At 37.0% G+C, this 25857-nt stretch overlaps 1 pseudogene; it reads left to right on the top strand.

Annotated features, from left to right (window-relative positions):
* Window positions 1-21876: 21876 nt before the first annotated feature.
* On the top strand, window positions 21877-23335 carry LOC150004111 (large ribosomal subunit protein uL4-like; annotated as a pseudogene).
* Window positions 23336-25857: the final 2522 nt, after the last annotated feature.

Raw genomic sequence — 25857 nt, 5'->3', positions numbered from 1 at the left:
TATTACTTTTTTCACCTACAAACTCTCCTTTCTCTACTCTGCTTTGTGATGCTGGGGCTGGAACTTAGGATCATGTCTCTGCTTTGCCAGTGGCTCCCCGCTGGGTTCTGCCAGGAGGGGGCGCTAGAGGCTGAAGGAGGAAGAACTCGCTACTCCCTGTCGGCATGCAGTCCCTGTGAGCAGCCCCCTGGGAGGAGCAGTGCCTTCTTGAAGCAGCAGCTGAATCCAGTTTGCAGCCTCATGGCCCCCTCCGCAGAGATCCCACCACCAGCTGAGCACAAGTGCCCCTTCCTCCGAACCTTGGGGCCCTTCCTCCAGGCTTCTACGTTTTCATCTTTTCAGCCCATTCCTCTTGCTCCTCCAGCCCTAGAGCTGGTAGCCTTCCCTCTGTGAAAATGTTTTGCATTCTGGGTTACCTAATAGAATGGGTTTAGCTGTGTTCTCCCAGAAGATGTTGAATTCCAAATCCCCAGTCCTAGGCATGTTACCTTATTTGAAAATAGGGTCTGTCAACAACCACACTCTGCAGACGAGTAAAACAAAGCAGATGGATGAGTTTATTGCAAGGGTTTCCACCTGCAAGCTGGGGGACTCAAGACCCAGGAGCAATGAATTCTGAGTTACTCACAGACTAAAGGGTTTTTAATGATGTGGAAGTGATCTGGCACTTTCAGCTAATTGGTTGCCTGGTGATCTTATTCCGTATTTGAGTCAGGGTAACTAGGAAGTCCAGAGACTGCATGTACAGACTTAGCCTTTTGGGGATTGGCTGGTGTCCTCTACTTCCTTCTCAGAACAGCTGTACATTCCAGCAAATTAGGTAAGGTTAAGTTTTGTTTTCTTTAATGTACCTGCATTGGCCCACTCCATTTTGTTCTTGACATAAAGTGACATGGAGTTTTTAAAAATTTTATTAAGTTTATTGGGGTGACATTGGTTAATAACATTATATAAGTTTCAGGTGTACAATAATACATCGTCTGCATACTGCATTGTGTGCTCTCCACACAAAGTCTAGCCCCACTCTGCCGCCAGATATTTGACCCTCTTTGCCCTCTTCCAGCCCCTCCCCCTCCAGTAACCACCTGTCTATTGTCTGTTTCTATGAGTTTGTTTATTTTTTTTTGTTCATGTGTTGTTGGTTTCTTTTTTTTTTTTTTTATACCCCACATATGAGTGAAATCATATAGTTCTTGTCCTCTTTCATTTTAGTTTTGGTTCTACAGATCTTTACAGATGCTCAAGTTAAGATGAGATTACTAGGGTGGGCCCTAATGCAATATGACTGTGTCCTTGTAAAAAGGTGACATTTGGACACAGAGACACACCATGTGAACATAAAGGCAGAGATTAGGGTGATGTATCAATAAACCAAGGAACACCAAAGGTAGCCAGTGAGAGGCACAGAACAGATTATTCCTCACAGCGCTCAGAAGAAAACAATACTCCTGCCTCCTTGATCATGGACTTCTGGTTTCTAAAACTGTGAGACAATGCACTGCTGTGGTTTAGGCCCCCAGGTTGTGGTCCTTACTTGTGGCAGCCCCTGGAAACTAAAACAGCAAGTAAACAACTTTATTCATCGCTAGTAACTTTTTAGATTAAATTCACTCTGCTAAAATAACTGGAGTAATTTATCTCACCTGAGCAGATCATGGATTCCCAGAGAATCACAGAATCTTTTCATTGTGGCATCCTTAAAGATCATCAGCTTATATCACAGCTGTGTGATTATTATTTAGCTCTAGCAGATGTGTTAGTTTGCCTGGGCTTCCATAACCAAGACCTGCAAATGGGCAGCTTTAAGAACAGAAACTAAGCTTTGCACAGTTCTGAGATCAAGGTGTCAGTAGGTTGGTTTCCTCTGAGGTTCCTCTCCTTGGCTAATAGATGGTGTGTCTTCCCATGGTCTTTCCCCTGTATGTATCTGTGTGTAAACTCCACTTCCGAAAAGTCACGTTGGATTCGGGCTCACCCTATTACCTCTTCTCAAATTAATCACGTCTTTCTTTAAAGACTGTATGTCCAAATACAGCTATGAATTTTGGGGATGACACAATTCAGCCCATAACAGCAGGAAGTTTTGACCAACAAAACATTCATTTTGAGGGGTAGTGCCTCCTTACAGCAGCTCTTAGGAAGGCTACATGGCAGACCTTCAAATACTCCTCTAGGGAGGCTCACAAATCATCCCCTTGAACAATCTAGTTCAGGATATGGCCTGGGGTCAAGTGCAAGCGGAAACTCACTGGTCTATGACATTTACTTTTCCTCCCCCTTTGAAAAATCAAAACTCTCTTTTCCAGACTTTGGGTGGCTCTCCCTGTCTCCAACAGTGCCTAGAGGACACAGGACGGACTGGCAAGCTGGCAGGCTCTCTATCTGTAGAACACTTTCATCCATTTAAACAGCAGGGAGCCCTCTTAGAAAACGCTTCATCCTCCTGGACAAGTTGACTAGTGCCATGTGATTTTGCCATTTCCTACCAATACTCTTATTTACTTTGTGCTATTTTAATTATTTTGTTTTGAATGGATCATAATAATTCTTTTAATTGGTTTAAATATTTTAATGACTTATTTTACATTGTATTTTAGGATTATTAACAAAATTTCTTCACTTCTGGGCTATTGTCTCCGTCATTGGTTACCTAATATCTTCCCTGCATTAAAAATTAAAAACAGACTTTTAGAAAGCACTCTCAATAAGGTTTGCACTTATGACATATCCCAATCCCTTCTCACTTTCTTCCTAAAGTAGACCATTTCTTATCAAGGCCTGGTTTTAAGATTAGAAATCTTTTTAACAAACTTCGTGCAGTGTGGGGAGTAGCTTTAACCATCCCTAGCCTTTTCCTCCACTGTTATTACAGAACCCTAAAATGATACTTCTGATACTGAAATATGGCTAGGACACCAGTGTTACTATGTATAATTTATGCTAGTCCTCATACTTAGCCAATTTGAATGGATCTAAAAATAGCAAGAGTTGATTGGGAACCCTGGAAAAGATGATTACAGGGAAGTGATGTTCATATCATTAGGAAGGAATTTTAAACATCCTCCCAGGTGGTGGGAGTCACCGCCCTCCACTAATTAAAATACAACATTTTCAAGGCCAGCAAGGTTATTTTTCCTGCCAGACCTCTTCCTATATTGGCAAACTGTACATAATGATAATATCTCAGGAAATATGGAAATCTTTATTTAAAAGAGAATCCTGACTTGAAAAACTAGACGGTAAGCATAATGCACCTCTCTGGAAAACCACTGTTCTTAATTCCAGAAATATTTCCTCTAAGGGAAAGTGACTGTGATGTGTGTTTTCTTTGTGAAAAGTGACAATTTCAGCTGGTTTTGAGAGCCTTAACTATGCAAAGGAAAGTATTTCTGTGCCCCGTCAGGTTTAGTTTTAAGAAAGTCACAAACTGAAGCTAAAATAAAGCAAAATTGCACTTAGGGGTTTTAATGGAGACTCTTGTATGATCACCTCAAAACTTTAAATGTCCTGAAATATCCTGTTTCCTTCCTTCTCTACCCCACCATTAGTCTCTTTGCAATGCAATGAATAATCTATTGATGAATAAATCTTACTTAAGAGTCAAGCTTAAGATTATAGTCATACCTTATTTGCTTCCAAATATTAGATTATAATAAAGACAAACCAAAGGACAACTAAGATAATTCTAAAAGATAAGTTCCTACCTAAAGTGGTAGACATCCAAGCCACTGTAATAATAGTTTGGTTTTAAAAAAAATAACAAATATAGATGATTAATACAGAACTATCTAATGTCCAATGGTTTTAAGAAACTTCTTTTTTTTCATATGAAATTTAGGTTTAGTAAGACTACATTTTAATGAAATAGCGTTACTATACTGAAATTGATGTAGACCCTGTTCTATAAACATCAATAAAATTTTCTTTCCTTTTTTTTAAAGAAACTCCTTGATGTTCACATACTAACTTAGCTGCAGAGAATCCAGGACCATGACCCTGTAGATCTACTCCATCATCCTCTGGTTTAGGGAGAACATGTCTAAATTTTGTTTCTAGAATTCCTCTAAGACAATTTTCCTCGCATTACTCTTTCCTGTTTCACTCTGTTTTAGAGTGTTTTTTTTTCCCCTGTTCTCACTGCCTTTTGGTGTCAAACACAGTGAATGAAAGGTACCCATCCCCCATCCCAGGACAGCTCCCCTGAGGTGGGAAGGTAGATGACAAAAATGGGAAGAAACGTGCAAAACTGAAAGGTCATAGACGTGACAACAGGGTGCTGACCATGTCTCTCATTCTTCTATCTACAACCCCACTATTGATTTGGATCCTACAAGCTGATACGAGAAAAAAAAAATAACACTTCCAGAAAAGTGGACCATTCTTACAAAGGCATACGAATGGGCAAAATGTAAAAGAGGAACTGCAAATAATAGCACAGAAAGGTGTATGTCTTCTCAAATAATCAGAATCATCTTGTGATATATCAGAAATGGATCACGATTTCTCCATTCCTGATTTCCGTAAGGAGACACTTTTTCTCAGCACTCCTGGTTCTGGTCTGTTCCTTTATTTACTATCTCTCCCCTAAGGACTTATCCGAGAAGGTGATCTTAGTTTTGCTGAGCTTAGCTAAGGCTCCAAGCAACCTTCTTCCCCCCCCCCCCCCATTAGTTGATTTCCAATCTTCTTCCTCTCAAGAACTTGCTACTTACAGAAAGGAAACATTCCCCTGAGAAAAGGAAAGGGTCCTTGGAAAAGACCAAAGCTGCCCTGACTGGTAAGTTTCCTTTTTTCAAAGTTTGTGTAACAGGTGCATTTGGATCACTGATTAATCCATGTCCCTACTGACTAGACTCTCTCAGTAACACCAATATTAGTTTGGCCTCATTTCTACTCTTTGTTTTATTTTTTGTTTAGCAGAGAAGGTGGGTTTTTTTATTTATTTGTTTAGCAGAGAAGATGGATGATATTTATTGGAACTGTCTTATAGATAACATATCTGTCAAAACTTACATAAATGTTCCATAAGCAGTCAATACAGATAGAATTTAATAAAAGTTATTGCTGAGATGTTGGATTTGTAAAAGTGAGCCTACCAAAACAGAATATTAAAAAACACTTAAATAGAATTAACAGCATCTTTAAATGAAATTATTTTTGACAACTTCAAGTCTTAAAGGCTTTATTATGCTTGTTCACTTATATTTCTTCACTGAAGCTTTCCCTCACAGTTTAAGTCTGGTTTAAATCTCTTCTTCCTCAGCTCCTCTATGACATGTTATACCGCATGTGGCACTTGCCCAATCTGCCTTGTCATACATGTGTTTGTATGTTGTTTACACTGGGGGTCAGGGGCCATGAGTTATTGTAATTATATGCGTACTGTTCCGAGATACGTGCCCTGTATATGGTTGTACTTAATGAATGTTTATTGAAGTAAATTAAATCACAGATTCCTTGGAAGCTCACAAAGAACAAATACAGATGGCTTTATTAATAACTTAGAACTAAAGAGTTAGATAATAAAGCATGTTTATTCCACTTTACAAAATAGCTGTAGTTAGACTAGATGACTGTCCAATTTTTTTTTTACTCTATAACAACCTATTTTTATACTAAGTTTTGTGGAAATTAAATTTCAATAAATTAAACTTAAGTAGAAGTTTGCAGTGAATCATTGGGAATAAATACCTCCTGTGTCACTTGCTTCCGATATTTCTCTTCACATATATTTGAAATAATCAATTTTTTTTCTCTTATTCTCTTAAGGCTTAATGTGGTATAGATATTACTTTTGAGAGACAATTAGTTGACATAGTATGACTACCACAACATAAAATTATGTCCTTTAAAAATTGACAAGCATAACTATCATAATATTGAAATATGTAGAAATCTATTTAGTCAAGTACTTTACAAATAACAAAGGATTATATAGAATCCTTGGTACCAATGAAAGAACAAAAGGCTTGGAATTAGAGACTGTGACATATAGAGTCCTCGGGTGTCCACTTACTGTAAATTTGGGCAAATAACTTATCACTGTGCACAGTTTTGACATATAAGAATGGAATGATAACTATGATAACTACTTAGGTCACATAGATTTTAAATGTGGTTGGATATGGGTGGTTTAAAATGTGTTTCACATTTGCCAATTTGCCAGTTATCATTTGTTATATGTATACTAGTTCATTAATATTTTATTTTTATTTTTTAATTTTTGATTTATTATTTTTCTATTACAGTTGTGCCACTTTTCCCCCCATTTCTCCTCCCCACCCAGCCCACCCCTTCTCCCACAGTCTATCCCCACCCCGTTGTCCATGTCCATGGGTCATTTATACTAGTTCCTTTACTGAACCCTTCCCCTACTTACCCCTTTTCTCTGCCCCCCCTTCCTCCCTGGTCACTGTCAGTCTGCTCCTTGTTTACTTGCCCATGCTTCTATTTTGCTCATTTGTTTGTGTTGTTCATTAGTTTCCTATATTAGGTGATACCTAGTTCATTAATTTTTTTTCAACCCTGTAAAAGGTGTTTTTCCCCCCTCCCACTTTTAAACTATCTTATCTTCAAATGAAGGAATCGAATTTCAGAGAGATTAAATAACTTGGCGATAGTCACATAATACTTGGCCTAACTGGGAACCTCAGCTAAGTTTGTTGTCATCAGATTTTATATTCTTCCTGTGGCATTATGTGGGAGATTTATTGTTACTAGACAATACATTGTTTTCCTGTTTTAACTGTAATGGTTATTTTTTGGTTTGTTACTTTTTATTAACAATAGCAAACTACTTACCTCGGTGGCCATATGCGCTGTTATTATTTATTTATTATTCAGCAGTGTGCCGATGTCATAAAAGCCAGATGAGAACTGATCCTCCCTCTCTGCTCAGATTTAGTTGTACTTAAATTGCTTCCAAAAAAGTGCAGTTATGAAATTGGGGCCATAATTTTTAAAAAGTAACTTTAGGAAAGAAAATGTTTGGGCAGGTGTTCTGCTTATTGATGTTATAGTCAAAATAATTTCCCATCAATACTTGCTGGCATTCTTAGTACATTTTTAGAATTACTAAAGATGCATGAAGAAATTTGGAAATCAAGCGAAGCAGTGATTTTCAACTCTGCGGCACACCAATATATATATATTTTGCTGATCTGACCAAAATTAGGTATAAAATTGATTCATTCACACCAGACAGCTACTGTGTTGGCTGTTGTCATTTTTTATTTGACAATCTAAGGGAAAAGAGGTCAGTGTCCTTGATTAAATAATCAGGTACTGCATGTTTTAAAAATTCTTGTGGCACACTGGCTGAAAATCACTGAAGTAAAAGAATAGACTTATTATGATAGGATTTTGTAGGTTTAATGGGTTATATGGTTTTATAGTCTGTAAGCAGGCATTTAAAATACTTTTTCACATGGTTAAAGGCCTAAACCATAGAGGAGAATTTCTCTGTGTAAAGATGTATAATTCTGAAAGGGAAGTATTAAAGATTCTGAACTTCCTGCGGACAATGAGAAGCTGTTAAGGATTTTAAGCAGTGTGAATACATCATCTTTAAAAAAAGAGAATTCTGACGGTGGGCAGAGAATGAAGTGAATGGGATATGGATAGTGGACAAAAGGGGAAATCTACCATAGATCAATTACTGTGGTCCTGGTGAGCAATGACAGTGGCTTCGATATCGATGATGGCAAACAGTCAGGATGAAAGCAGACAGAAACACTTTACATAAGCAATAGCACTGGTGATTTGTTAAGGATGTAGGGTATCAGAGAGAGATGTGTCAAGAATGACTTCAAGGTCTCAGACATGTGCAGCTGGGTACCAGGAGGTTCCATTTACTGAAACAGAGATTGTCACAGGAAGAGCAGTTTTGGATGCTAAGAGTCAGTAACATGAGTTCAGTTTTAAGTATGTGGAATATCAGATGCCTGTGAAGCACGCATTGCTGCAGGGATTTCATAGAAAAGTTGGCACCATTGAACTATATTCTTCCATTCTCTATTGAGTGTTTTCTTCTATGCACTGTGCTGGTTCAAAACCTGCATTGACGCATGCCGTATTATTCCTTGCTTTAATACATCAAAAGCATGAAAATATGAGAGTATATTCCTATGAAAAGCAAAATGCTCAGCCTGGTAATAACGAGGTAGTAAGGTACTGGAATTCTGACTCAGGCAATGGTCTATGTTAACTTTCCTAAGATCTATAGATGAGTCATAACAGATCAGCTGAAAAATTATGTCCATTAACCTTCTAGAAAGCCTAACAAGGGTATGTGTGTGTTTGGAGGAAGGGGGGTGTTTCGGGGTGTTCAGGAAAAATGGTTGGGATGGACTGACTACCAGCTTCAGGACCACAGCAGCTAGAAGGAAAATAATATGAGATGTTCCCTTGTTTACCAATAATAATACCTGCATGTATTCCTGCATGTCAAAAACTGCTATCACTGCGGTTAATGTAAGAAATAGCCTTACATTTCTTGTTTTTCCAGAAGTCCTTTGGTGGCCTTTCTCATCCAGAAGGAAGGCCAGTTTTTTACCGTGACCTAAAGACCCCAGAGAGTCGTCCCTGTCATTGTGGGTCCACTATCATGTCCCACCACTTCTTGCATTTAATCCACTTCATGATTGGAAGCTTCCTTGATGTTCCTCAAATCAGCCAACTTTGCACCTGTTTCGAGATCTTTGCACTTGCTGTTCCCTCTGCCTAGGACACTGGTCCCTACTGCGTGGCTCACTCCTACCCCTCTATTCCCTCCACATCTCTGCTCAACGTCCCTCATGAGAGAGGGCTTTCCTGACCATCTGTGTAAATTAGTGCCCCTCCTATTACTCTCTGTCTACTTACATTTACATTTATACTTATTTATATTATCACCACTAGATGCATATTTACTGACTTGATTTTTTTCTTTTTCCCTTCTCCCACCCACTCCAATGTAGAATGTAACCTCTTTTAGGGAAAGGACCCATTTATTTTTCTGTTTTATTTTCAGTTCATAGAACAAATCCTAGCACATAGTAGGTGCTCAATAAATATTTTTTGAATGAATATTTATTGAATAAATTTTGTCTGGGTGGATTATTGGAAACTGCTGGGTAGAGAACTAGGAAGACGTAGCATGTAACCTAAAAATCATTGCTTGCCCATTCTGATTCTTATAATGACTTTTGTGTACTGTATTAATCATTGTCATACGAAAGTTTTGTTTTTTACATAGTCATTTATTTTTTATTTTCCTTTAGGTCTTTGGGTCCTAAGCTTCATTGATTTATTTTTTTATGTTCACGCAAAGGTTTGTCTCCATTCTAAACCAACAGTCATTTATTATATTTCTTTAGTAGTCTATTGATTCTTCCCACTTTCACCGTGCGTTCCCAGTATTCGTGCCCCATTACTGTGCTTATTGTAGCCTGTAAATAAGAATCTATCAACTCATTTAGAGAAAATGGTCACTAGGAAAAGTCGACACTTGGTTTGTGTAATTCTAGGCAGTAACCAGAAGATGCCGCTATTGCAACAACATTTTGATTCTTATTATCAGCTTGCCTGAGAAGCACAATAACATTGTCAGAGAGAAAATTTTTCGAAAGTGCAATTTTCTGGGTTTGAGCCGTTTCAGTGCCAAGATAAGGGACATCATTCGTGCTCTTCCTTGTTCGTAGTGACAACTGCTTAAGGTTTAGGTCTCAGAAAAAGCATTTCCCCCAGAGCAAGTATCTAATTTTCTCAAATGTTGTGAAATTGACTACTCAACACCTATCGTGTCTGAGCTTAAGGAAATGCCAATTATGGCTCCGGCTTTGGCCTGATTCACTGCTTATGCTGATTGCTTTCTATTTGACTTTGGGCAAAACACTTAGCATCTCTGACCCTCAATTTCCCCATATACAAGATGGCAATAAGGAAATTCGTTTTTCAGAGTGGTTGCAAGCAGTAATACCCAGGGAGCTATTACTACATTAGTTTTAATCTTTTTTGTATTATGTATTTATTTATTTTACAAATATATGTTATGTAGAACACTGTATGTTAACCAAGGAGCCCCAAGCTCACATTAGAACAACATAGTTGAGAAGTTAGTGTTTTGGAAAGTTTTTGTGAGGGGTCAGATGGGCCTAATTTGAATAGACTTAGAAAAGAGAAATGATTGTTGATTTAAACAGTTGGATCTGGTGTCGAAAAAAAGAGGCCAATGATTAAGACCTGCTGGCTTGTTAGCAGCACTTACATGACATAACTATGGCAACACCTAAATTTTTGTTTACTAATATGGCAAACCAAATGTCTGGATTGGCCAAGGACTCAAAAATGAAATGAAATGAAATGAAATACGCAAAAGACCCACCTACTTTTTAATGTGTCAAAACTTTATACATACTTTAAAAAATGCCAAATTACTCCTCCAGAGGGCAGTATGACCAAGTCAGTGGACATAAACAGAGCAGGGCCTTGTGGAAAATAGGACAGGTAAGAACACTGCTGTTAGATAATGAGAGAGGGTGATGGCTCCATCCTTGCCTAATTTTCTTTCCTTTCATTCTCAAGGAAAGTTGCACAGAAGCTCTTAAAATGGGCTCCTACAAAACTGAGAGCAGGCATTGTGTTAGAATAGTAGTGAAGCAAAGCTGAACAATAGAAAACAAGTTTTAAAGGAAATGCATTATTCCAAATACCTACATTTTTTTCCCTCCCCGATGCCTTTTTCTTCAGGAAAACACCTACTCTTTCCTGAAGATTTCTGTGTTAAATGTTAGTTTCTGCAGGAAACCCTTTCTAACAAACTCTCAAGCTCTGGATCAATACCCTTTTTATGGAGTCCTGGAACATCTTGTATTGTTTATTATTTCACACACTGAATTAACTATTGTTGACTTATTTATCTACACCCAGTGTACAACAATTTCCATGAGAGTCTCTATCTACTTTATATATATATGGCCTATTAAGATATTTAACACATAGTGGCTTCTCAGTAAGTAGTTTATGCAAAAAAAAAAGTTAACTAAAACATGAATTTAATAATATACACTATTAAATTAACTAGAAGGGGGCCATTAACCTCATGTGACTCTAGTGTTAAGGCTTTCTAGGTAAGCAAACCAAATTCTAAGCCTGCAAATGCCTCAAGGCTTTGAAATCAAAAACCTATGGACAACCAATTGTAAACAGCCAACTATGCTGAAAACTATAGCCAATTAAATAATTTCCTTTCTTTGATTCTGCACTTTCTCTGAGTAAGTTTCACCCCTAGTTGGAGGGTTCCTGACCACTTCAGGTTTGGTGCTGCCCAACTAGAATCTGTAAATGCTCAAATAACTCTTAAATTTTTAAATATGCCTCTGTTTATCTTTAACACACATACATTCTTTTGGCAATTATAAGTATATGGGAAGAATTTCTAGTATCAAAAGCCAAAATTTCTGTATAAAATGCATTAAAATATTTTTAAATGCATCACTTAGTTGGCAGAAAAGAAAGAATGAATCCAGATATTCAGAAAGGATGAGAATACTCAAGTCAAGGGCGGAAAGCGATGGTTGATGTTACTGTTCTCCTAGTAACACCTGTAGATTCCTGGTTGTCTAGAGCTTGACTTTCACCAAACCTTGCCTCAAAGAGAGAAAATGCAAGATCTTTGTACTTGTAGCTTGGAAGCGCAAATCAGAGACTCTTGTGTAAAACTAAGATTTTCCCAATGGATATGATGCCAGTGCTTTCTGGGAGAGAACGTATTAAATCCCAGCATAAAAAGTGATATAAAATAAAACACAATTAAGTTATTCTGGGGGGCATGATTAGAAAGATAGAATCAGTTTCATAAAATCTATGGGTATATAAATTTAAATTACCAATACAGAAAATAAAACTAGTAATTTTTATATTTAAAGAAATCAAAGTAGACATTGACAGTATGATACATAAATAAAAGACTGTTGAAAATAACCAGGAAGTTTTAAATTAAAATAACTTGAAAAGGGAATGAATTAATTATGGCTATTAGAGACTCAGTGGATGAGTTGCTTATAGATTAATCTGAGATGAAGAAAGAATCAGTGCATTAAAAATAAACCTAAAGAAAAGTACTCAGAATGAAGGACAGTGAGACAGACAAAAAGAAAATATATATGAAAAGATGGAATGAGAAGAAATAATAAGGTTTTATATATATTTATAGCTTCAGCAGGAGATAAAAGGATTATGTCCAAGAAGAAACATTTGAAAAATTAGTGGCTCCAGAATCAATGCAAAAATATCATTCTTCAGGTTTAAGACAAGCTCACAAATGCCAAACATAACGATCAAAGGAAATCCACACTTGACATGTCAATATTATAAATGCAAAACATCAGAGGCTCTGAGATCTTAAAAACAGCAAGGAGTGGGGAGGGGTGAAGGGATAGAGGTGATAAGAGAGCACTTTGCCTATAAAGGAATGATAATTTCCATATGGCTCATTTCTCAGCAGCAACAATAGAAGTTAGGAGATGGCATATTAATATCTTACAAATACTGAAAAAAATAACTATCAACCTAAATTTTTATAAAGGGTGTAATATCATTCAAGAATAAGAATAAAATAAAGCTAGTTTCAGGTCAAAGACACAAAGTGATATTGTGGGAGGGGCTTTCAGTTCCAAGTTAGCTTAAAATGATCAATGTCTTTGCTTGTTCTTTCCCCCTGGTCAATTCCAAAGGAACTAGAGAGGGAAAATGAAGACAGCAGGTTTCTTTTAGCCAGTGTGTGTGTAGAGGAGTAGATTTGACCTTGAGAGGTTGTAAAAATATTTTTAAAAATTTGAATAGGAAAGGAAGTGGACTGTTGTTCTTGCTTCTCCCAGCTGTTGCCTTGGAAAATAGGGCCTGATCTGCACCTGCCTGGCTCAGACCTCTGAGGCAGGTTCCTTCCATGGATAAAGTCAGGCAAGCTCAGAAGTGCAGGTGAGATGCTGAGAAAAGGGGTTGGAGAGGAGTGTTTGGGCTCGTAGTTCACAAAGCTCTCCATCCACATGCGGTTCTATCACTGTGTAACGGTATTGTTAATCTGTGTGCGTTTAGTGTCATTTCAATGTATATAGTCCAGGAGTCCAAGCATGGTTTAGCTGGGTCCTCCACAAAGCCACACTCAAGGTGTTGGTTGGCGCTGAGGTCTCACCTGGTCCTCCACAACATAGTATTCCATTTTGTCATTTCAATATCATCTATTTAAACACTTCAAGATGGGCAGATATTTAGTTTTTTCTTTCTATCTGTTGCTATTACTAACAATATGACAATGAGTGCCATTGTACATCAGTCAGTTTAAACATGTATGAGTATATTTTCAGGATAAATGTCTACATGTGACACTATGTGGTCAGAGGAAGTGTGTATTTGTATTTTGATAGCTATTACCAAGTTTTCTTTCATAAGGTGCACTTTGTACCCCACCACCAGTAACATATTAAAGCATCTACATCCCACAACATCTACATAGACGTGAACCAGCAAGCTTTTGAACTCTTGCCTGTCTAGTAAGTGGAAAATAGTATCATAGTGTAGCCTTTTTAGCATTTCTTTTTTAATAAGTGAAAGTGAGCATTTTTCATATTTTATGTCTTTGTATTTCCTTTTCTATGAACTCTGTTCACCTTCTTAGTGTTTTTTTTAATTGTTCTGTTACACTTCTATGAACTAATTTCTGAGCTCTTTTTATATTAAAGACACTAGTTACTGTCTACATATAAACTACAATTACCTTTTCTTTTTAAACCTATTTGTCATTTGTCTTCTGGCTTTTATGTTTGATTATGCAGGAATTTTTTTTGTTTTTGTGCCAAATATATAAATCTTCTATTTTATAGCTTCTGGACTTTCAATCATATCTTGAAAGTCCTTTACAACCTTAAAGATATAAATTAGTTAGTTCATATTACATATATGGTTTCATTTTTTTATGTTTAAATGTTTTCTCCATTTGGAGTTTGTGCTGGTATATAGCATCAAGTTCAAGTTTGTTTTAGAAGGCTATCCAATTGTGTCAGCCTGATTTGTTGGGTGAGGCATTATCTTCTCAGTGATTTGAGATGCTATTTTTATTATATACTGAACCCTGAACATATTTTAATCTATTTCATAAATTACTATTCTGTTCTTATATTAATTTGTGTTAAATATAGATGGGGATATTACATGTTTTAATATATGATATGACTAGTTGCTCTCATTGCTCTTCTTTTTTTAGACTTTTCTTATCTATATTGTTTATTAAACAATTTAGAATTATTGTAGTTTGACAAAAAAAAATCGGGAGATATATTGAGACATTATATTTTTATTGGGATCCCATTTTATTATATTGAATTAACTTATCCAAATTATTCTTTGTATTATTCCGGAATGGATTAAAGTTACTTATATAGCTTTTTAATATTTCTTAAGTTTATTTCTAGCTATTTTATATTTTCTGTTGCTATTGCATATGTTTTCCAATTATATCTTATCACAGTTATGTTAATAATTTGAATATCGTATCAAAATCATACTAGTCATATTAAAATCATACTGTTTTGTATATTTCACATATACCACCTCACTAAAATACCTCATGTTATGTAGCAGTTTAAAATTGTTTTTATATTTTATTCATTACACATTCACATATACTGAGAGTTTTAATTTTCCATTTCTGATTTTCCTACCTGTAGTGCTTTTCTCTTGTTTAATTTTATTATCTTGTAATTTCCAAATGTATTGAGAGGGGATAGTCTTGTGTTATTAGTCACTGTAGTGGAAAGACCTCTGGCGTTTGCTGGTGTGGGTGTTGGCCTTTGGATTAAAATAGGGATCATGTTAAGGAAGAGTCTGTATATTCTTAGTGTAGTAAGTGTATTTATCAAGAATGGTCACTGAACCTTGTCAAATGACTTTTGAAATTATCAAGAGATTTTTCTTTTTTATCTGTAGAATTAACTTAATAAATTACTTAATATTGAATCATCCTCACATTCTTACAATTAATCTTGTTGTTTCTAGTTGTACTATTCTTAAGCGCTACTATATTCTATTTCCTGGTATTGCACATAGAATTGTTTTAAAGATTTTTTAGATTTATTTTCAGATAGAGGGGAAGGGAGGGAGAAAGAGAGGGAGAGAAACATCGATGTGAGAAAAGAAACATCGATCAGTTCTCTCTGCACACCCCAAACTGGGGACCTGGCCCACAACCCAGGCAAGTGCGCTGACCAGGAATCTACTTTTTGGTCTTAGGCTGGCGTTCAATCTACTGAGCCACACCAGCCAGGGCAGATTTTTTTTTCACTGACAGGCTTAAATGATACTGGTTTGGAGTCTCCGCTTGCTCTCTGACATGATCACATTTTGGAATTAATTGATGTTATATTTACACAAAAAATTTTGGAAGTTTTTCTTCTCTTTCTGTTCTTTGAAGCAATCTAATTAACATTGCAAGTTATTGGCTCTCTGAAGGTCTGGCAAAATTCCTCTGTGAAACCATCTGAGCCTTGTGATTTTGGTAGGGTACTCTCTGACAAATTGATCTTATGTCAGAATCAGACTGTTAAATCCTCTCATTCTTTAAGTGTCTCCTTTTATAAATTTAAATTTTCCTGGAAAATTATATGTTTCTCCTTATTTTCAAATTTATTTTGGATAGAATTATGCAAAGGAAGTTTCTCGTGGTTCATTAAAATTTGAAATACCATTGTTAACTGCCTTTTTGAGGTGAGAAACCTGAAACTGATACAGTATTAGCTCCCATTTGCACAGGTAGGAGGAAATGAAACCTGCCTTTAAACCAGGCCTGCTGACTCCCTTTTGCATACACCCTCCTAAATCTCATTGCGTGCCCACCCAGTTCCCCAGCAGTCCGCCTTGATGGGGCACAGAAATGTAATGTTGTTGTCAGAGGGTGATAGAGTCTCCTTAAAATAATGCTACTTTTGCTAAGACAGCATTATAAATTCTGTCAAATTTCCTCACTGGCCATCCTTTACTGAAATCATGCAGGCTGAATGTAGCTAAGAGGACACTAATCAAAATGACATCCTGTCATGTATTGGGCTAAAGGAATTGACTTCTTCTTAAAAATAACAACAACAAATTAAGCTCCATTGGTTTGTTGCAACCTTTGCAAGAGGATCTGGTGGTAGAGAGTGCAATTCAATACAACCAGACCCAAATTTACTTAAGCAAAAGTATCTCACAGAAATACTTGCTACTTATTATTCCAAATCGAGAGTGGAAGGGTTTATTGCAATCAATGTTTGATTGAAAAATAACAAGTATAAGGAATATATAATTGAGAGATTTTCTTGGAAACAAAAAGGTTTATAGCTTGAATTTTGACATGTCAATTTATTTAAGTTTTTAGACTGACATTACAAAATGATTCCAGGGGAAGTATAATTGAATCTCTCTTGTAAGTGTAATGAAATGACCAATTCTGCTCCACTATTAGTGCCAGGCAATTTCGAAACCTGCATCCAAAACCATCTAGTATAGCACAGAGCACAGTGCTCTATCAGCCTTGTGAGCCTGAACTTGCCAAAGGCCTAAGCATCGTTGGTCATGAACTTGCTTCACAAGGCTGAGGACAGTGAATCCACAAAAGCCTGCATTATCTGTCCCTTACTTACCCCGCCAGCTTTTTTGTAGGTTCTGCTCCTGCTTGTTCATTAAGCATCAATGACTGGCTGGCTCTTCAGTTCCATGAACAAAAGTGTATCTGCCACAGGACCCTTGTCTTTAATAGCTTTGCTCTCTGGCATAATCTTTCCCAAGGTCTCCATAGGGCTGGCTCTTTATCATTATTCAGATCTCAGTTTAAAGGTCTCACTCACAGTGCTAGTGCTGTCTTCCCTGACCACACCTATTATTGTCTTTAGTAAAAATAAAGTGACAGTCATCTACAGTGGGCATTGAACTTCTGGGGACTATTTAAAGTCAAGGTAAATGGAGTTTTAAATACAATGTAGAGGATATAAAAATTCCTGATTTCATAATATGTTTGGAAGGAGAAAGATGTCCAATTGAGAAGAATCTATTTTAGGCTTTAAAAGAAGTACTGGGTTCTTTCTCTAAAAATAAGTACATAAAAACTTAAGTTAAAGCATGAATTTAAAAGGCTTATGTAAGACAAAAATATGTTTAGAAAAAATTTATAGGTTATCATTTTTTGTGGAAATATTTCTAAATTGATATTGTGTTATATTGTTTATGTATTCTAAAGACTTGCACTGCAAATGCACGTAGCTCCTCCAAAGAGATTTTGATGGAGACTTCAGAAGGCATCTTATTCATCCAAATATGATCCAACCAGGTAGAAGGCTGTGTCATATCTATGTGTAGCATTAGCTATTCTACAAGAATGTAAGCTGCATTATACAGACCATACTTTCTTTTTCATTAATCAGTAATTCTAGCACCACAAAAATAATCATGAGGTGCCAAAATATTATGATAGTGTTATCATTCACAATACTAATATAGTTTTGTGATGGAAACATGAAATACATACAGGAAAGAATTAGTGACAAAGATAGCTTCATGTACAGAAACAGATACTAAATAATAAATACTAAATGACATTAGAGAAGAGGCTGTCATGTGAAAAGTTTCTAATTGTGTAAAGAATAATTCCAAGAACTCGAAACTGTCAGTAACATGGACTAGACTTCTCAGAGAATATGGCATTGGATTACCATGATTGACTTAATTAGGCATGTTGAAAAAAGATGAGATATCAAAAAGATAAAAAGGGAGAGAGTTGGCTTCTTAGATATTTTAGGTTTGCATTTTTACATGTGCACATATTAATAAAGTTACACACTAACACCTTCTAAAAAGATTAAATGTTTTATTTGTTATACATTATTTAAATATTATATATTAATTATATATTATGTGAATACAAATACACAAGAACCCATCTATATGTTTGACTTTTTTTCTAGCTGTTAGAAACAATGAATTGTTCATTTGGAAGGTAGTCCAAGATTTAGCTCATCCAAGTGGCCATCTAACCTCTTATACAAGTTAATAGGCTCTAATCTGAGTTCTGCTTTCTTACGCAGCAAAGTGTTTATAGCAGTTAATTTCCTGGAAATCAGATGCTATTTGTTTTAATGTTTCTGTTTGGATCCATTTTACATCCTTGTGTTTGGCAGAAGTCTGATAGCTGGACAAATGGGACTTAATTATATAGCAAAACAGAATTTTAATGTTAGAAATAAAATGCATAGATATTATCACCTTATAAAGTGCAAGGATCACAATTTGTGAATAACTTTATAAGATCCAGGCTCAAGAGATTACTAAAATACCAGTGCAAACAAGATGTATAGATTACAAGACTTAGAAAGATGAAACCAAATCTTTTGAAATTGTGAATATTTTAATTCTGACATTATTGGCTTTTCTTCTCTATTGATAATTCAACCAGAAAATGCATTTACCTTTTTATTCTATAATAGTTTCTTGTTCTATACTTTAAGTTGCCTATTAGTATTTACATGGATTTTGTTTTGGTTTGGTAGTTTATAAACTAGAGATTATGTACTCATTTCCCTTTTCTCACTTCTCAGAGGATATATTAACCTACATGCTATAATTTTTACATTGAATTGAACTCTATTAAAAAACACTAAAGTGTTTATTTAAAAATGAAACAGTGTCTTTAAACAAGCTGAAGTTATGAAAAATACCAATTGCAAAGTTAATTTTTGTATCTCAGACTGCTTTCACACAATGCTATACCACCACACTGTGTGATTTAACAGAGAATACTTGGAAATAATTTTACAGTCAATATAAAACCAGAAAGAATTATTGCAAAAAAAAATACCTGACTTATTCTTCCCTATTATATGACATCAATAAATATACTGAATTCTCTGAGCTAACCATAAAATAGAAAGAATATATGAATGCAGTTCCTACTGTGTGGCAGGTGTTTTCACATATTGTATCTCATTCACTCTTTGCAACTCCATGAATTGTTTCCTCATTGTCCTTTTGTTTTTAAAACTGAAGAATAAATTTAGCTTCAGTAAGTAACACATGTATTAACATCTGAAGTTTAGATTTAGATTTCAGCCCAATCCTATATGATTCCACAGTCCATGCTGCTTCCATTCGGACACAGTATCCCCAACCTTGCACCTGGGACAATCTGTAGTGCAGCAATTTTCAACCTTGTTCATCTCATGCCACACATAAACTAATTACAAAAATTCTGCAGCACACCAAAAAGTATATTTTGCCCATCTGACAAAAAATATATAATTTTGATTCACTCATACCAGACAGCTGTTGTGTTGGCTGTTGTCATTTTTTTATTTGACAGTCTAACGGAAAAAAGGTCAATGTCCCTGACTATATAGTCAGATAATGCATGTTTTAAAAACTCTTGTGGCACACTGGTTGAAAATCACTGTGGTAGTGTCAATGCAAATTGAAGAATGTAAAAATGATAAAGCACAATGCAAATGTGATAGGGAATATTATAATTAGTATCTTCTAAATGGTTTGGAGATGCTTGCTTTCTACACACCTGATGATTTATCTCTAAATTACATAGTTTATTTAATCCTGAGATTTCAAGTCATATGGAAACTCTCATCTGCTAGAGCTGGAGAAAGGTGGGCCAGAGTAAGGAAGCCACTGAGCATCTGCTGTGAGCTTGCATCATACAAGGGTGCGGATCATGGAAAATCCAGAAACCTAGAAGAAATAGAGTGGCTTTGGAAGAAGAGAGGCCAAACAGAGATGAAACCTGCCACTGACAAGCAGAAAACACATGCATTATGAAGCATCAACTGACATCAATGTAATGTTTGAACAGTTTCCCTGGGACAATAGTAATAGTTTTTTAAAATGCACCAAATTATTCACTGCACTAACAGTCCCACTGAGACTTAACTTGGCAACCTAACAGTAACTCTGCAAGCCACTTAGCAGGTAAAATTGTTCCAAGGTCAAAAAGTCAGAATCTTCAGGTGCTAAGTGTCTCCAGAAATAATTCTAGGTCCAATTAGTTTTAAGATACAAGGCATTTGAGTGTATTTCTTAGAAGTTTACAAGTAAAATTGCGTATAATTGTGTTTTACTTTTATTCATTGGGTAAATGGGCTCTAGCCAGACCAAGAGATTATGATAGTCTAACTCTTACTCGGGCTACTTAACATCACAGAATATTGAAGAAGAAACAAATCTCAAATCCTGGCTACCCTTCATGGCTGCTTAATGCACTTTGAGCCCTTATCCACCCCCCACTGCCTGAAGGATATGTTTCCTCATGTCTGAATAACTTCTAAAATAACGCTCTGGAAGTACCAGCAAGATCATTGGTGGTAGCCTATGCTTTTCAAATTCTGCATGAATTTCCAAGGCAGGAATGGGCTCTTCAAATTTAATAGTCTTCCAAGACTCAGGACTCATCTCATCTAGAAATTCTTATTAACCTTCAGTTTTCCACAGATACTTGTTGAATTAGAAACAACACACATACATATACACATCTCCCAGTGGCAAATAATGATTCTTGAGATAGTAATTTCTAAACAGACTCTAACCCCACAAAGAGTCGAAGAAATGTTTTCCTAGCTATCTCTTAATTGGCAAGGTGGTGGTTTTCACCATGGAGTTTGTGCTTAAGGATATGAAGCAACATTTTGTTCCCCCATCTTCCTTAATTCTTTCCAACTTTGCCACATACATGATGCCTGCTAGGCCTAAGAAGCATCTTCCTACTGCTGAGCTATACCTTTATGATTTTGCTTTCTTAGCTCAACAAAGACCCTGTTGAAACACTGAGTTTATAGGCATTTAATCAAATTCGTCCTCAGGACCACCTTCCCTCCTGTCTGTCTTAGAGTGGTAAAGTGGCTTTGTTCATTTGGTTACCTCTGTAGTTGTTTTCCTTTTGTAATATGCCTTCATTTTTCCCTAACCTATGACATTGTGGCACATGTCCCAAAGCGCTTAGAGTCTTAAGAGGTAACTGTCTACTTATCTACACACTGCTGACCTATTGTTTTATGTGTGTAAGTCTTATTTTCTTAAAGAAATGTTTAAGGACAAGAACTGAGTTTAATAACACTTTCAGTATCTTCTAGAAGAACCATGCTTTCCCCAAGAGCTTTCTGTGATGATGGAAACTTTCTATATCTGCGTGGTCCCATACTCCAACCTCTGACCACCTGTGATTATTGAACACTTGAAATGTGGCTAGGGTAACTGAGGAACTGAATTTTAATTGAATTTAACTTTCATTAATTTAAATTTCAATAACTCCATGTAGCTAGTAGCTAAGACATTGGGTGACTCTGCCCTGGAGTACCCAGGTCAAATTGATCACATAGCAAGTTCTCAATTAATATTGGCTAATGGACACAGAGAGCTTTATTAGGCAAAGTACTTGCGTTTTCATGCACAGAATTTTTATGCTCATTGGAATTTTACCATTAAGCAGGAGGAAATACTTTAGGAAGGAAGAAAGGAAGGGTAGAAGAGAGAGAAGAAAGGAGGGAGAAAAGAAAAAAGACACTTAAGAGGAAGAACCATAACTTATGCCCTTGAAAATTGCTTGAAATTAGTCATTTCTCTTCACTTAGCACTGGATCTAGTTGTATTATATTCATGTTTCAAAGACTTCTTAAGAGAGCTCAAAATTTGAAGTGGTTCTCACACTGATCATAGTAAGCTAAGTTACTGGTCATATGAGGACAAAATAATTTCATTCTAGATTGTTTAATGAACTCAAGAACATTCATAAATCTTTCCCTGTGGGAGTGACCTGGCTGAGAGGAGTGTGGCCTTCTTGTCTACAAGCCACGGCGTGTGCTTGTGCAAGGATAACCAATGTACTGTGGAAAGGGGGAACCATCTGTCACTTTGCCTGCTGTGCTCAAGGCTCCCATTTAACTGGATATTGTGAACCTGGTTCACACCAACATGCACAAAGGTAACAGATAGCCCTTTGCTGTTGGTGAATTGGCAGGTCATCAAACCAGTGCTGAGTCCCGGGGTGCTGGCAGAGCTGTGGCTCAAATTCCCAGACTTTGAGGTGGTGGGACTCATTGTCCTGGCATCACATGTTTGAACCAACTAAAACCTGGTGCCATTGGCACGGCAGAGTGAACACAACACAGAAGCGATATGCCATCTGCTCTGCCCCGGCTGCCTTGGCTGTACCAGCGCTGGTCCTGGCTAAAGGTCCCCGTACTGTGGAAGTTCCTGAACTTCCTTTGGTGGGTAAAGGAAAAGTTGAAGGCTACAAGAAAGCCAAGGAGGCTGTGTTGCTTCTTAAGAAACTTAAGGCCTGGAATGATATCAGAAAGGTCTTTTCCTCTCAGCAAATGAGAGCTGGCAAGGGCAAAATGAGAAACTGTTGTCGTACCCAGTGCAGGGAACTTTGTTTCATCTATAATGAGGGCAACGGTACCGTCAAAGCCTTCAGAAACGTCCCTGGGATTACTCTTCCCAATGTAAGCAAACTGAACATTTTGAAACTGTCTCCTGATAGGTATGTGGATTGTTCCTACATTTGGATTGGAAGTGATTTCTGCACGTTAGATGATCCGTACGGCACTTGGCAGAAAGCTGCCTCCCTCAAGAGTATTTACAGTCTTCTCATGCACAAGATGTTCAGTACATTCCTTCTCATGCACAAGATGTTCAGTACAGACTTTCTCATGCACAAGATGCTCAGTATACAGACCTTCTCATGTACAAGATGCTCAGTACAGACCTTCTCATGCACAAGATGCTCAGTACAGACCTTCTCATGCACAAGATGCTCAGTACAGACTCTCATGCACAAGTTGCTCAGTACAGACCTTCTCATGCGCAAGATGCTCAGTACAGACTCTCATGTACAAGATGTTCAGTACAGACTTTCTCATGCACAGAATGCTCAGTACAGACCTTAGCAGAATCTTGAAAAGCCCAGATATCCAAAGAGCCCTCCAAGCACCATGCAAGGAGATTCATCACAGAGTCCTAAAGAAGAATCCCCCCCAAAACATGAGAATCGTGTTGAAACTAAACCCATGTGCAAAGACCATGAGCAGGAGCACCATTCCTCATCAGGCTGGGAACCACAGCTCTGGGTGGATGAAGCAGCATTACTAGAGGCCAAATCAGATGAGAAGGGGGTTCCAGGCAGGAAGCCTGGAGTACGGTAGGAAGGGAAGAACATGTTGGCATTACGAAGCAGAAGCAGCCATGGGTGGGAAAAAATGCTGCAGCTACCAAGAACCCAGCAGCTGAGGAGCTCACAGAAAAGAAATCCACCAAAGAAGAAAAACCTGCAGAATAAACTTATATTTGTTTATTCCATAAAGGTCAAATCACTTTGGGCATTGAATTTTAAATAAAAACCTAACTAAAGACAGGAAAAAGAGAAAAAAAGAACATTCATGAATGATTTTCGTAAAATGTCAACCTGAATTGAGTTAGAATTTATTGCGTTTATTTTAAAACATTTTCTTGATCACAATTTTAGACTGTCAACTCATTCATTTGCTTCACAAATTATTGATGGAATTTTAAGTAAATTGAATAAATTTTATTGTAAATTTTATCATTATCCTTAGGACTCATGTATTGTTTTTGGAAGTACATAGACTAGCTTGAATGAGATAACTATTCTAATTGTGTACCTGAAATGCAACTCTAAATGGAAGAGGTTGGACATGGTGTATATAATTTTTAACCTATGCTCTAAATAATGGTTAAAAATGTCTAATTTTTCACAAATGCAAAGGCTGACTTATGCCTAAAACTGTCATCCATAAGCTTCAATATCAAATGTGTTTTCAAATAGTCTCATTATTCTCATTGATTACATATCGTGATAGAAATAAAGGCTAACAATTTGAAGTTATAACTATGTATATATTAAGGAAATATTATTCGTATCTATTTTAGATGGGGATTCTTGTAACATTTCAGTTGAGCATGTTTCACTGCTAAAGCCTTTCACAGTGACTGCGGTAGTCAGAGCTGCCCTCTCCTGAGCCACTTCCCAGCCCCTCCTGTGCTCCTTTCTGGAGATTTGTCTTTCCCAAGAGTCAGGAGGTTTAGAAGCTTTAATCCTGAATCTACTCCTTGTGACCAAGGGAATTCCACCGTCTGATTAGGACACTCTCTCCTCCTCACCTTCATTTCTTCAATGCATTTTTTAGGTGTGTGAAGAATGAAGCTGGAGTATCTAAATGACCAAGTTTCAGGAAGGGCAGTAACGATGGGCCTCAGGAGCAGCTGGATTCTGGTTCTGAGTGCCATCAGAGTCCCTGGTAATTGTGATCACTCGATGTGTATATTTATCACATGGCCACAGGAGTACTTCATACCCCCTTTCTGCTTATCAGCCTCATTTGTCTCTTTTGCTATTATCCAGCTTTCTGTCTATAGAGAATGTGATTACTGATGTCTCTTGAGTTCTGTTAGTTGCTTTTGCTGTCATAACTGATCTTCCTCACAGTTGCAGAAAGAAGATATGGCTGATGTGATTGCCTCATTCATATATTAGAACACCGATCGCATGGGTATTAAGTGCTGTGCCAAATAGAACCTAGGCCTTCTGACTCCTAATTAAGCTTCCTTTCCTCAAAACGTCCCTGTACTTGGGATAATTTAGATTGAAGATCTTTCTCCCATAGTCTCCTAGCCCTTGATACTCCAGGGAACTGTGGTCTACCCTGAAGTGTAAGGCAGTTGTTTTCTACTCTCAGGCCTTGATCATCAGGTGACTGAAATTGCAGCAGTAGTTGTTGGGTGTTGGAAGGAGAATTTTAAGACGAGGAAAGCTAATGCTGAGTGGAGTAGGTTCATGTTTGCCATTTCTGTTAGCCTTCCATATCAAAATTATGGTATGCTATCTTAGTGAATCCTATTGAGAGTCTGCCTGATATGAGAGTTTAATTGCATTCCTCAGGGTGCTCAGCTGGCATCTAATTTGATTGGTACAAAGAAGCTTCCTTTAAACAGTGTCCTCTGAAATTCTAGGGGGAGGGAGGATTTGACCATGGACCAGGGCAAGTACGGATTCAGTGATATACTACAAATTACTTTCTTTAGACTTCATGAAATGATGGAGCCAGTCACATCTAAATGAGGCAAGGACCTGAAGAACAATAGAGAGGTAGGACAGGACCTAACCTATACCACAAACCCACCTGGAAAATCATGATCTATGGCTCTAACCATGTGTGGGGAACAGAATACGTCAGAAAGAATGTCCCTCACCATTAAGGCAGCTTGCCATCTTATGTAGGTAAATATTTTGGCTCATCCCAATTCCTATTTTCTCTCAAGTTTTAGAATTTCATATATCATAGGTCTACTCTCCCAAGAGACGTTAACCTGATTACCTTTGGTCATATAATGCTCACTTCTGCAGAAGGACTCTATAAGTGTAGGTTGGGTCAGTACCTCACTATTGAACGAATCAGCTATGTCCAGAGATGGGGTGATGTCAATGGCTTAATTTGGGTCAGATGCTCATATTTTGTTGAATTGGTAGGGACAAGGACAGGGTTAGATAACAACATGTTCTACATTTGCCTTTTTTCTCTGGCTTTGAACTCGTTGAGGGCAAAGTCTGTGTTCTATTCCAACTCCCTAGCATGATGCTGAGGACATAGATGCCAAAAGAAATGTTATGACTTGATTGATAAGTTGTACATTTTGCAATCAGGTTAATATTCTAGCAAAATGAAGAGCTTATTATGCAGTTGCACATATATCTCAAAGAGCAGAGCTCATAATGATTTCAATTTGTGGACAAGTTAAGGCTGCTCCTGTACTACACTCTCCAAGGAATAGATAGCAAGGCCT

The sequence above is a fragment of the Furipterus horrens genome, unplaced genomic scaffold (assembly GCF_987537825.1).
Source record: "Furipterus horrens unplaced genomic scaffold, mFurHor1.1.pri manual_scaffold_7, whole genome shotgun sequence".
Lineage (NCBI taxonomy): Eukaryota > Metazoa > Chordata > Mammalia > Chiroptera > Furipteridae > Furipterus > Furipterus horrens.
Note: the sequence above shows the minus strand (reverse complement) of the source record. Positions and strands in the feature narration are given on the sequence as shown.